The sequence below is a fragment of the Vanacampus margaritifer genome, chromosome 13 (assembly GCF_051991255.1).
Source record: "Vanacampus margaritifer isolate UIUO_Vmar chromosome 13, RoL_Vmar_1.0, whole genome shotgun sequence".
Lineage (NCBI taxonomy): Eukaryota > Metazoa > Chordata > Actinopteri > Syngnathiformes > Syngnathidae > Vanacampus > Vanacampus margaritifer.
Window position 1 is genome coordinate 16501121 of NC_135444.1, and position 13968 is coordinate 16515088.

At 39.4% G+C, this 13968-nt stretch overlaps 1 protein-coding gene across 2 annotated transcripts in view; it reads left to right on the forward strand.

Moving 5' to 3' along the window:
• LOC144062691 (uncharacterized) overlaps nt 1–13968 on the forward strand; it is a 161971-nt gene that overhangs the window by 50543 nt on the left and 97460 nt on the right. The gene's annotated exons all lie outside the window — the stretch shown is intronic.

A 13968-nucleotide genomic window follows, 5' to 3' on the forward strand; every position in this document is an offset into this window, starting at 1 on the left:
CTCGCCCATCCCTAGTGTTTAAAGAATGTTCACAGCTATCTAATCACATTTTTCTATACATTAAATGACATTGTATACTAAAACTCATATGAACACAATTTACAATAAACCTTGTCACAATACCATGTTTAACTACCAGTACGTATTTATCCCTAATATTTTATTCATTTTCAATGTAATATGGACTTAACAATATAATAGTTCCTACACGCACTAAAACACCTTGAACCCTTAATTTCCCATAACAGTCAACTATTCATATATTTAAAATGAGCAATATTATTCCCTTATCTTATCTATAACATCAAAATTATAGTAATCATGTTAGAGATAATTCCAAACACAGTTTAACACAGTCCACCCCCTTCCCTAAACACTCCATTTATTTTTTAAATGATTTATGGTTGGGCATTGAAGTTCCCCATGTCTGTTTTTTATTTTCACTCCATATGGAAACAAAAACATTTCATAGTAGTTCTTGAGTATTTTTTTGTTATGTACGTTTCTAAAAAATTAAATAAATCAATAAATACATCCGCATATGACCTTGACTTTGTAACAAATTATATCTAGCTTTATAGATTAACTGTGAAGTTTAAAATCCGACAAGATTATCAAATCAAAACTGATAAAGAAATCCGACATTATGGATGATTCTCATTGTTCTCTTCTGCAGTATAGTTTTACACTTTCTGATGAGTCAACATTTTTTTTTTTGGAAGCTAAAACACTCTTGACTGTCAACCAAATGAAACAGTTCCTCGGAACAACGGTCCTATTCCACTGACAATCCGGCAGGAACAGCAGCGCCGGCTGGGGTTAATTACAGTTAAGCCCAAATGTCCCTCAGTTCCAATTTTGGTTCTGGCACATGTAGCACCATCAAAACAGCTCATGACTTTGGCCCTCCACTTACTTGCATTACCAGAGGAAATTGGGCTTAGCGCTGGCAAATTTCCTGCTGTGTTGGCCCGCTGCCGCTAAGGAAATACACTGGAAATGTTAAAGGACAGTGACTATATTGCGGTGTGTGCTCTCTGACTGCTGGTTTGCCTACAGGCGTTCTGTCTACTCCATATTGCTCCTATCAAAGGAATCTAATCACTTGCCATGCGGTGACACATTTACTTTTCCTGAAGGAGAGAGAAACATCACCCTGAAAACTGTCTATTTCTTCTTGAAAGTCCACAACTGAATTACTAAAGGTATATATATTAAAAAAAAAATCTGCTTGGACAAACTATATATGTAATTGTACCCAGTTAGGGCAGCGAACTGGTCAGCATCTATCTTGCGCTAGCACCAGCTAGCTATGAGCTGCGGCTCAATAGCTAGCACTGTGCTAAATTGCTAATCGCGAGTAAGCTACACTTCTTCTTTTTTTTTCTTCTTCTTTTAGAGCTCAGTATTGTTCATTCGATTTGACATGTCATCATTGCTCTCCTTTTTTATTTATTTTTATTATATATATATATATTTTTTTTTGTATGTGGGTGAGAATGTGTATGTGCGTGCGAGCGTGTGTGTATTCATTAGTTCACCTAAAACCTATAAAAAAAAATCCCATACTAATAATATAATATAATAATAAATTGCCAAATGCAGAAACATCAATGTAAGTTATCACGATGTGGTGGCTCTCGCTAACAGGCAGAATTAAGCAACCAGAATTAGGTTAAAAAATTCTATATACGTAGACCATGTTTCTATAAATTTTGATATTTGGTTTTTATTTGAGGCAGATATATTTTCCATTAAAATGTGATTTATGAGGAGGTTAGACCATTGGTCGATATTCAGAGTTTGTTTATTTTTCCAGTTAACAAGAATAGTTTTTTTTTGCGATAGTAAGGGCTACAAGTGTAGATTGAAATTGTTTATGTGGTAAGTCAGTTGTTGTTGGGTCACCTAGCAAACACAAGTTTGGAGATAAAGGTATCCTACAGTCCAAAATAGCGGAAAGTTTTTCTAAGACTTTAGTCCAGAAATACATAACCGGAGTACATAACCATAAAGCATGAACATAAGTGTCTGTAGTGTTTTGTAAACATTGGAGACAAATGTCGGAGTCTGAGAGTCTCATTTTCTTCATCATATATTGAGTAATGTATGTTCTATGGATAATTTTATATTGGATAAGTTGTAAATTTGTGTGTTTTGTCATTTTAAATGCGTTTTCACAAACTTGAATCCAAAAACTTGAATCCAAAAGTCAGATTCCGGTGCTATAGTCAGTAAGCTACACTTCTGACAACTATCACAAAAGGAGGACGATGAGCTCAAGCGAGGACTGGAGAAGACTGAGAAGTCATGCTAACCGCTAAGCTATCGTGAAACGCAGAGTCACGAAAATCCAGAAAAGTACCTAACGTGGCCACTGTAGACTTTTAACAAAAATTTGTCTGGTACGGTGTTACAGCGGATAGTAAACAACTAGGAAGAGCTAATTAGCAGGCAAACTTTATCAAGACGACATAATACAACAGCTACACGGGAAGTGTTAGCATATATGTTAGCACATAAATCATAAAGTCAAAAACTAAGCCATGGGGCTGGATTAGCTTTTCATATCGAATTGGTCAGGTTTAGTTCACCTCAAGGTTCACAAATGAGCATTAATGAAGATATGCTAGTTTGTTTAGCGGCCACAATCAGTCGGGTTCATGACCACGATTCATAAAATCATCCATCGGCCATTTTATGTCAAGGCCAAATGTGTTAAAAGCGCTTTGAGATTCGTTGTCATTAGTATCACAAGATACTTGAGGCAGATCATGTATTGAATTGCCTTCAAATGTGGCCAAACGTGGAACTACTGAAGAATCTGGTGAGTCGATCAAATTGTTCTAGTTTTCTGATTCGTTTAGTTCTTTCTTGGCGATGCGGCAAGGCAACCTAAAGATGATGAGGAAGAAAAAAAAAAAGTCAAGTCATTATGTGGCTGTTTCTCGCGCCACCAGCTCTTAAAAGTCGTACCTGCCTTCTCCTCCATTCTTCGGGAAGTCGAGATTGGTACTTTGTAGTCATGTCACATGCAGACGCCAACGTGATTGTCTCCCGATAGATGAAAGGGGCATCTCTGCCCTGAACTTTGAGTGGCTTCCATCTTTTTATCGTGTTCTGTTGGCCCTCCAAGCTACTCAGAGATGAGGAAGATGGCAGGCGGCGGAGACAAAGAGCCCGCACCGCCGCCGCCTTGCCTTCTCTTTGTAGCGCTCTCGCCATCGCTGTTAGTCACAAATGATTATGCCCCGCCGACTGGCAAGCAAGTGATGTTATTTGCCTGTAATAGCGCGGCAATCAGTGTCAATCTGCGCCGGGATCCAAATATTGTTCACACCGTGTGCCCCTTTGACTGTGTTTTACATATGCTTATCATACGATATGATGTGATTCACATGTTGCCGCCGTCTTCTCTCTGCTGACTTTGTTTATACATTGAATCAACGTATGAGAAGATCGTCTGTATGTGTATACATACATCCCGCATAAACATCCTCTTGATGCTATATTGCACCTCCCTCTGAATAAACAGTTGATCGTATAGCACTTGCCGCATTACTTGGACTGGTCATGGGAGAAGAGTCATGAAATTGAAGACAATTGATGACAGACTCCAAAATCAAACACGATCCATCCATTAACTGAAGCACTCGTCCTTGTTAGGGTCACGGCACAGCACGATGGAGGCTGGAGTAACCAGAGGTGGCAAATCCAGGTCTAGAAAGTAAAAAAAAAAAAAACTGCCACAGTTTGACGTTAGCCCCAGGTGCTAGCTAGCTAGCTCCCCGGGTACTTGTTTAACTGCTGAGGAGCTAGCTAGCTAGCTAGCACGAGGGGCTAAAGCCAAACAGTGGCAGGATTTTTACTTTCTAGAACTGGATTTGCCATCTCGAACCAAGACAAAACAAAACTCACACCAACACTTGAAGAACATACAAACTTAATGGCTTCAGATATGAGGCAGATGTGCTAACCCAAAGTTAGCGTGCTCAGCCGCACTGTTTACTTGTAACAGTGAGGCTAATCCAAACTTGCACAGGACTCGGGGTTGAACGAAAACCTTTTTTTTTTTTGGTATAGTCTACTAATGTGATGAAAGTCGAGTCAAAGTCGATTAATCCATGAGATCATTGATATTTTCTCAGCACAGGACAGCGCCCCCTAAACTTACAGGCATAGAAACAAATAAAAGGATTAAAACGTAGTTGTTGCTATGTTGTCGATGCTTTTCAGCTCAATAGCAGAGGCGGTGTCCAAAAAATTCAGCACATCTGTTTCACTCGAAAAGGCAAGTAGAAATTCCCTGCAAATTGGCCAATTGGAAGATGAGAGCCCAAAAACCCGTGATTAGCGATTAGTTGACTTCAAGCTTTGAATATCAATGCAGAGTCGTGTAATTGACCACATCATAGTTAGACAGTTAACTAAAAAATGTACTTGTTTAATTTTATTCTTGGTTTGTCAAGTGCTCCAGAGACACAACTAACTTGTATACAAGATCGGCCTATTTTTCCTAGAAATTTGACCAAACACTAGATTTTAGGAACATTATCAACATTTTTGCTCAACTGCAGTGGACCCCACGTACAAATCCGTCCATTTTTGTTTTTTTTTTTTCTTCAATATTCAGTTCTTTTTTTGCGTGGGCTGGCAACACCCATTTTTCATGGAAAACACATATTGGAGATTTATCAGCATTTTTTTGAAGATTTTTTTGGGGGTTTACAAAAAAATACAAAAAATACCAACACATTGTAACGGGTGTCAATTGTATGCATATTTTCACTAGTCACCGACCGATGCACATTTTATCTAGGGCTGTCTGTCTAATATTTTTAGAATATATAATTCCATCGATTATTCCATTTTATTCCAATTTTATTTTGTATGAAATTGTTTTATAAAACCATTTTTCCCCCCACAACTACTGTTTATTAACCAATTACTGTTGTTTATTTGATATTGTTTAGTGATAAAAAAACAACAACTAAATTATTGAACAATATCACAGAGAAGGGTTGTTGCAGTCACAACATTTTCAAAAACGGATTCAGTTACTGATTTGGACATTGTTTTCCAAAGTAAAAGGGGATGTTTGCAAACGTCTTAGTTTGACTAAACACAAAAGGTAATCAGCCCATTTTCATTAAGGACTACAAAAATCAATGAATAATTACTGTTGAGAAGCAGAAATCAAAGGATTTGGGCCATTTTAAATTAAAACAATGGCTCAAAACGATCACTCGATAATTAAAATAGTTACTTGTCGATGAATTTTGACACGTCTATTTTTTATTCATAAGGCATATTTGTTATATATCTGGTAAGTAGCGCTGATGACAAATTGTGCCCCGCCCCTCGGCCAATCATTTAAATTGCCAATCTAGACTAGAGGATTGAGGTTCCCCGTACGGCATCAGCATTTAGTTCCTCTGGAGTGTTTAAATTTTTTTTTCTTCTTTTTCTTCAATCTATGGAAATGTATGTCACAGATGAAGTGGGGACTCGCGCCATTAAAATCTTTGGAGTGTTTGTAGCGGCAGGGGCCAGCGCGAGAAGGGGCAGTAATCACCGCGGGTTCACCTCGCTGATGACGGGGAGGGAATTAATTTAGCGCGGGGAAAAACAAATTACAGCTCCACTCGGCAGCGCGCGCCGTCACACAATAGCATATATAAATATTTGATCACGGGTGATCCAGGTTAGCAGAGGTTTAGTATATCTCCATTTACACAAGGGCCCGCTCTCCACCCCGTGGCCTCCGCTCCCCTCTCGGTCCGTCCTCCTGATGAGTGTCCTCTCCTTCACCTTCCCGTCTTCCTCCTCGCCGTGGATCTCTCCTCCGCGTGAACTCGCGCTGTCTCCCGCTCGCGACTCATTCACTTGTTAACGACACTGGAGAAAAATAAAAAATAAAAATCCTTCAGCAGTGTCTTAATCCGCCCTGACGCTGACGTATGGCTTGTTGAGAGACAGTGTCGAGTACACCGTGAAAAACAGGGATTCAGCTGAAAATGTCACGCTGATTTACGAGCTGATGTGTAAATCAAGTTGTGGCCGAGGGGGAGTGGGTGTCAGGGGCAGCGTGCACCCAACTGACTTGGTTTTCCTATCCACAGTAAAGATCCTGTTGGATATTTTGAATTGCAATAAATTAGCTGGGGAGAAAATACGGCCTTTGTTATTTTAGCTTCCTCTTTCACTTGCTCCCCAGCTCGACCATAAAAACAAGCCGGTGTGATACTATATAATAAGGAAATAGAATAATATTGTAAAAAAAAAAAGGTGCTTGTAAAGAAATACCTTCACGTGTCGGTCCCCCGTGTGGCCCACACTTTGGATAGCTGCGGTATTGACCTGAGTTTATTTTGAATTTCATCTATCTGTGTTTGTTAGCCACTTGACGGACACATGTGCCTCTCACCTCCCAGCGTTCTGGCATCCACAGGTACACACTTGACAGTGTTTGCACGGGGAGGGCAAGTTTCAACAGGGCGGCTTATATTCAACACAGCTTCTCTTTCAAATTGGACACCTTCCATTCCGACTGAACTCCGAGAAAATCTTTTGGTTCTATTTTTTTTTTTTGCTTTCTAAGACAAATCAATAAATAAAATCGTCAGACAAGTATAGATAATCAATTCCTAGGAATGGAATGACTGGGAATTGGTTCTCAAATTCGAATTCAAAATCGATTCCCATCCCTACTCGTAAGTCAAGGTGCAGATTTTAACTTCTCAGTCTACTTCTATGACAGTTACAAATGTTCAATACCAATTTTTTTTCCAGACCGATACCAGTACGAATACTCAACTCTTGAGTAGCCACCGATACTGATACTACTAGTACGTTTCATTCATAACATTTCTATTAAACCAATGAAATACTGCAATTTTAAAGAAAGACCTATCTGTACAAATACACAACCCCCCCCCACCCCATTTATTCATATATACATATTTTTGAGAGGACACACACAATTAATTTAAATAAATAAGAAAATAAGGAATAAATAAATAAATCCAGTGATGGTTAATTATATGCCCAAAAAATTGTCCCAAAAAATCTTAAAATTTGAACCAAGCGGATTTTGACTTTGACTGTAGCTCAACCCCTACTCCTATTAACTTAAAATTTTAGATTTAGTGTTGCACCGTCACTATAACCAAGTACAGCAAGTTTCATTAAAGTCTAAATTTGATTTGGCATTGAATGGCCTTGTCCAGAAAAAAAAGTCTCAATCAAAATATGTGATTGTACAACTTCTATCAACTGATACTGGTAAATACATTGAAATAAGCCTAGTATCGGTAGTCAACCATCCCTACTTAAAACATTGCAATGTATTTAACTAATTCAGTCCCAAAAACGTGTAAAAAAGTTTTTAACAATTTGTCCTTCACTCCCAAAAACGTTTTTTTGTTGTTGTTTTTTTATGCAAGAGCATCATACAGAAGGCTTTGATGTAGCTTCTGACATGAAGACGTGGCTTAAAGCAATGGCAGTTATTTTAATAAAAAAAAGGGCCAGCAGGTGGCAGCAGCGTATAAGAGATCAGCCAGGAAGGCCATGTTGCAACAAGCTGTTTTTTGTCAGTGTTTTCACCAGGAATGTGAATAATGACGAAACTTAGCTATATTCTAATGCTAATTGCTGCAAAAACTTAAACAGATAAAAAGAAGAGACTCTAATCTTTCTTTTGGTAGGTTCCATGATTTTATAGCAATAGAACATAATATTTTTGTGGGCCTTGCAAAATCTGTCAAAATCCAGTAAAACAACTGTGAGCGAAGGGGGTTGCTTCAGTGAAAATGGCTGGGAGTGAATGAGTTAGAGGTTTTGCAATGGCAACAATTCCAGTTAGCAGCAGATTGTTTTTGTGTAGGGGTTCTATTGGCCTACACTAGGATCGGACTTTACATGTAAGAGAATGATCATCATGAGTATGACATGTTGTCAATGTGCCCTTGGATTTTGACTAGCAACCAGTCCATGCCTCTCTCTCTCAAAAGTCATCTGGGATTGTCTCCATCTTAACCACCACCCAAATGAGCATAAGCACTGCAGTACATGGATGAATTAGTACGAGGATCCGATGACACGTTGCTACATATCAGTCCCAAGCGATCCTGCAATTGTACAATTAGCGGTTGACAAAAAAAAATGGAGGCAATTAGCGATGCGGCCGAGTGCAACGATGAGCACGGCGCATAATCGGCATGCGAGGCCCACGCTGACAGCCAGCAGCGGCAGCACGTGCCGCCGCTCGGCCGTCCCGCCTCACAGCAACGAGGCCCGTGCTCTAATGAGAGGGATTTAATAGATTTACAGCAGCGGTGGAGTCCTGAGCACCCGCAGGCTCCTGGCATGCTACGAAACAAGATGTAAGAACTGCTGAGCCGCCTCCATGTGAAGGAGGAAGGTCTGCTTGAGGAGAGCAGGTCGCAAAGTTGACGCTGCGTCAAAGATTTGGTGGAGTAGGACCGCTTTTGTATGTTTCATGGCTACAATGGTATGCTAACATGTTAGCGCACAATTCCTGGTTTTCGACTGCCTGGAGTTCCTCCTTTCAGGCCAGGCTACTTACCAGCTGTCCCTGACTCACATATTAGCCCCCCCCCCGCTGTGCTGATCAATAGACCCGGGCTGCTAATTTATTGTTAATGTGTCTATTGATCAAGTGTCCTCTGGGAGATGAGTGGCAAATGGCGCTAGTCCAACTTAAATCCTTTTGCAACGTCGCATCATAAAGTCGAATGACCACGTCTTTAACCCTATAAAGCCTGAACCATGAAATATACGAGAGAAAATTGTGATTCTTTGTTAAACTGCCAAAAATGTTAAATAACGTTAAGTAAAATCCTATGGAGTGCCAAAGACGTTAAAATACGTTTTTTTTAAACAGAGGTGAAACAACATTTTCTATTGTTGATTACTGAAAAACGGAATAAGGTAGAAACAAACTTTTTTTTCTGATGAAAGATGAGAGTCCAATCTTTCATTTGGTAGTATGTATGTTTCCATAGTCCAAACACATAATTTTCTGTGGACCTTGAAAGATCAGTCAAAAATGCTTAAATCGGCTGGCACCCACGGCATCCCTTTTCTGAAAATGTCTGGCAGTCAAAGAGCTAATAGAGTATTTATTGGTCCTTTTGAACTTTTTTATTTTTATTTTTTTAAACCAACTTCCACATATGACTTTTGATTTGTGTCATATTTGATACATGCGGTCACAATGGTTTGAATTCATACATTTATAACTGTCAAAGATTTTAGCATAAACAGACGTATCAAACGTTAGTGTTTTCAAAAATCAGAAAGAACATTTCCCACTATTATTAAGTATAGGTGTCTCTCCTTTCTCAATTGGGGCCATCTTGCAAGGTCGCTGAAAAGCCATCAGCTGGGTGATACTGCCCTCTAATGGATTATCCGTACAATGCATGTGTCAGATCATATACGTCGGGGTTTTAATGGGGAAACAAATGTAATGATGAAATAGAGGGCTTGAAATGTTTTTAATATACGTTCGGCTTTATAGGGTTAACATGTCAATAACTGAGGGAATATGTTTAATATTTTTAATACCTTGCCATTGTGGTTTGATACTAGAGGTGTTAAAGTAATTGATTACTTGGCACTAATTGATGATCAAAGTAATGGATACGTACTTTAATAATCAGGTAATCGTTTCGAGACATTGCTTATCTTAAAATTGTCCGAGTGTTTTGATTCAGTCTCTCAACAGTAATTTTCTGATCTTTTGTTTGAATCAAAATATGACATTTGCAAACATCTGCTTTTACTTTGGAATCAATGAACAAACCAGTGACTGAATCATATTTCAAAACGATTCAATCCCTTTTGTTTGATATTGCTTGTTTTTGTTGTTGTTGTTTTGTAATCACTAAACAATACCAAATAAACATTGCAGAATTTAAAAGTAATCAGAAAAAAAAATGTTTTTGTAATACACACATCATTATTCCATTATGTTATTAGTGGAATCATCGATAGTGCACCCATGTTCTAAAATAAGATGACACAAGATGCCACCGATGACTGCCTAAATAGGAAAGTAGTAATTAGTGCACGTTGAAGAGATACTGTACATCTTGACTTTTTTATGTCCGATTTTTAGGGGAAGTTACAGATGGTCTTCATGCCTGCACGCACACACACACACAGCCCGAATTGATTTGTGGTATCATTTATTGATTTATTCGCTACTAATTTACTTATTTGACTAGCTGTAACATTCACGTTTGAAATTGAGACATGTTTTCCATTATTAATGATTCTTTCCAAAAATCTCCATCTGCTATTCTCAACACCTAATCCCTAATTAGCTAAATTGTTAATAGTTTCCCGGTGAGAAACAAACCCGCATTTATCTCCCAGCTGTCCCCCATATCCGGAACCTCATCTGATTGTGATCAATTACATCCGATAGGAAACTGCGGTTGGCAAAACCAAAAACGCGTATCAAGTTCAGAAGATAAATTCTCCCGTTTTGCTCTCCCGGCACACTCGGGAGGAATTTGAGGGCAAAAAGCAACATTTAGCGTCCGCTTGTTTATTCCTCCGCTCACTCTGTATTTATTCACTCCTGTCACTCATATCACCCCCCCCACCCCCACCCATTTCTCTCCACTTTGCGCTCCCTCCGGCGGCTTCTTCCTCTCGCGCGGGCGCTGCAGCAGCAGAGCCATGCGGAGAAAAGATCTGGGTGACCATCTGCAACCAATTATGGCGGCGCTGCAGCCACCCAGAAACTCGGTGACGGATGGGGATCTTGTATTTATAGCTGGGGTAATTGGCAACACTCAGACACACATAACACACACTCACAATAAATAGACACTCCAAAGAACACACTGGAGGCACAGTTTGTGTTTAGACGTCACATAGACAGGCCTCACAGGAAGTAGGAAAAGGTGCGCGGGGAACGCGTGTGAATCAAAGTGTTGGGATGGGAAGGCAAAGAAATGTGGAGGCGTGTCTGCGACTAACAAAAAAAAATAATAATTGGGGGGGGGGGGGAACAAAGGGCCAATTTGACATTGTTTGTAAGTAAACATTGACTTTACATTTACTCCATAAAGACCTTAAAAAGAAATACTTCCACCATAAGGAACAACATTAACTCATTCACTGCCATTGACAGCAATAGGCGTTAAAAATTCATATGAACTATTTCTATTAGTTTTCCACTTTTTTTCCACTTTTGTTAACAAGAGTATGAAAGCCTAGCTTTTTTTTTGTACATTTACAACAGATATAAAATTTGTGATTAATCGCGAGTTAGCTAGTGAAGTCATGCGATGAATTACGATTTCAAATTTTAATCGCCTGATGCCCTTCATTTTTAACTCATTCACTGCCATTGACGGCTATAGACGTAAAAAAAAAAAAAAAAATCCACTTTTGTTAACAAGAGTATGAAAACCTATATATATTTTTTTTGAAATACAGATATAAAATGTGTGATTAATCGTGAGTTAACTATTGAAGTCATGCGATTAATTACAATTAAAATAAATTAATCGCCTGATGCGACTTAAAGATTATAACAAATTCGGGGCGTCAGGCGATTAAAATTTGTAATTGTAATTAATCGCATGACTTCACTAGTTAACTCACAATTAATAAAAAATGTTATATCTGTTCTGAATGTACAATAAAAAATATATAGGTTTTCATACTCTTAACAAAAGTAGAAAAAATGTTAAACTAATAGAAATAGTTCAAATGATTTTTGACGTCTATAGCCGTCAATGGCAGTAAATGAGTTCAAATAGAGTAGGTTTTATTCCCAAAGTATATTCATTATCGTAGCGCTGCAATGATTAATTGGTTAATCGACATCTAATTGATGATCAAATTAATCAATAATTATTTTTCATAATTAATGAATCTTTTTTTATAATTACATGATCTAACTGTAAATATTCTGTAAATAAAGCCTTACAGACCAAACCAGTAACTTTGAATCATAATTTATTTATTATCATTTATTATTTATCAGTGGCGCATTTGGTCAATGGCCTTGTCCAGCAACCAGGAGGTCTCGGATTCGAAACCCACCTCCGACTGTACATTACAAATGTATCCATTATGCTAAATGCTAACCAACGGACTATCATATCAGGAAATGCATTATAATTTCACTCAAATGAATAAAAGCGTGCGTCCTATTCAGCATCGATAGCTTTCGCCATCAGATGACACTTGTCAATATAAACGACACAACAAGTTAGGTCAGTGGTTTGAGCAATTGCCTGCCAGACATCGGTTCGAACCCCACCTTTGACAGATTGCAATTCAGATGTTATTTTTACTCATTTATCTTTCTACAATTAATACTTTGTAATTTTCGCATTATTTATCTTTCAATTTCAACTTAGCATTCAGCTATTAGCATTCAGCTTTCAACATTCCCACGCAATTTCTGCACAAATGGCACTTAGTCTAGTTACTGTATGGTTTTGTAAAGTAAAATGTGTATTGGCAGAGGCCCCGTACTGTAATTGTGACATCCTGATCAAATCAAAGCTGCTATTTACAAGCCGTACTTGAAGTCAGCACCGTGTTCCAACATGGCCGCCGCCTGTCTGGGCCTGTCGTCGCGTCAAACCTGCTTGCGGGGAGAAAAAAAAAAAACACCAAAACACATCTGCCTCTTGTTAGGTGCCATAAATGGCTGCCATGTGCCCCGCTGATAAATAGTCCGGCCTATTTATTGGAGCGCAACAAATTGCCTACAAACACGGTGACAAGGAATCGAAGCGCTATAAATACGAGCACGGCGGTGTTGAAATGTTAAAATGTGCTGCAGGTATTTTACAAGGCTTCCACTCCTTTCCCCTTTTTTTTTTTTTTCTTTTAAGCGCTTTCTTCTTTCACACAGCGTCTTGTTAAAAAAGGGGTACAATGGCACTCTGACGCTGAACGGGGTCCAGGGGCCACTCGAGAAGGATAAAGAGCCCGGCCGGCGCTGGGTGAGACGTAAGCGGGAATTCCTGAATGAATCGGCAACAGGCGAGCCCTAAACCCCCGTGTAATGACATCTTTGGAGTTTATCGGGGTTTATACGAAAATGCGCAAGTTTCCCTACCCTGGTGGTCCTTAAACACATCCATATGTCTTGCGTGTTTCCATTTCTGCTCCTCTCTCTCTCTCGCTCGCTCGCTCGCTCTCTGACTTCCTCTCAGTTTTGGTCCGTGACAAATGTTAGCAGAACAATGTGGGCCGCCTCGGCGCTGCTGTTTTCTTGGTTGGTCCCGTTAGACTGGCCGGGTGTTGGTTTGTGAGCAAACTGAGGAAGCTGAAACCTGTCCGGGTCGCGCACACACACACACAAACCGGGGAGGCTTCTCGCGTGTGGGCCACTTTTCTCTCTCTCTCTCGTATTCTCCCTTGCTTGAGGAAAAGGATCTGTTTTAAAACACGTGCTAAATATTACCATATTTACATTTTCTTGTTTCAAAAAGGCAGCGCAGGGGGAGTGTGCAGTGTGGATTTTTTTTTTTTTTTTTTTTTGTAAGTGGGAAGGTCTCGGTCCGAGGTTAGGCCCCGTTTGAAACTTTAAACCTTTTTCATGCTTATTTGTTTTGTGATTCCGCAGGACACCGTGTTTACACGGAGAGTGCAACATCTGGATTAGATAATTTGTTGGGAATTAAGTGAGACCCGAATGCTTATCCAGCTCATCTGATTACATCTGTTTGAACTTTGCCGCTCTTTTTGGCCCCCCCCCATCCCCGGCTCCCCTTTCCCCGCCGTTCATTTATTCTGCAGCCAGCTCGCCCACGTTCTTCTGTTGTTGTTTCCGAAAATGATTTAGACCAGCGCGGATTTGAAGCCAATCACACGGCTCCGCAGCCTCTCACGGGTTACTCAAATATTGACTTCTACTTTTACTCCAGTTCATCTTTTTACTAATGCCTCACAATTGGATCT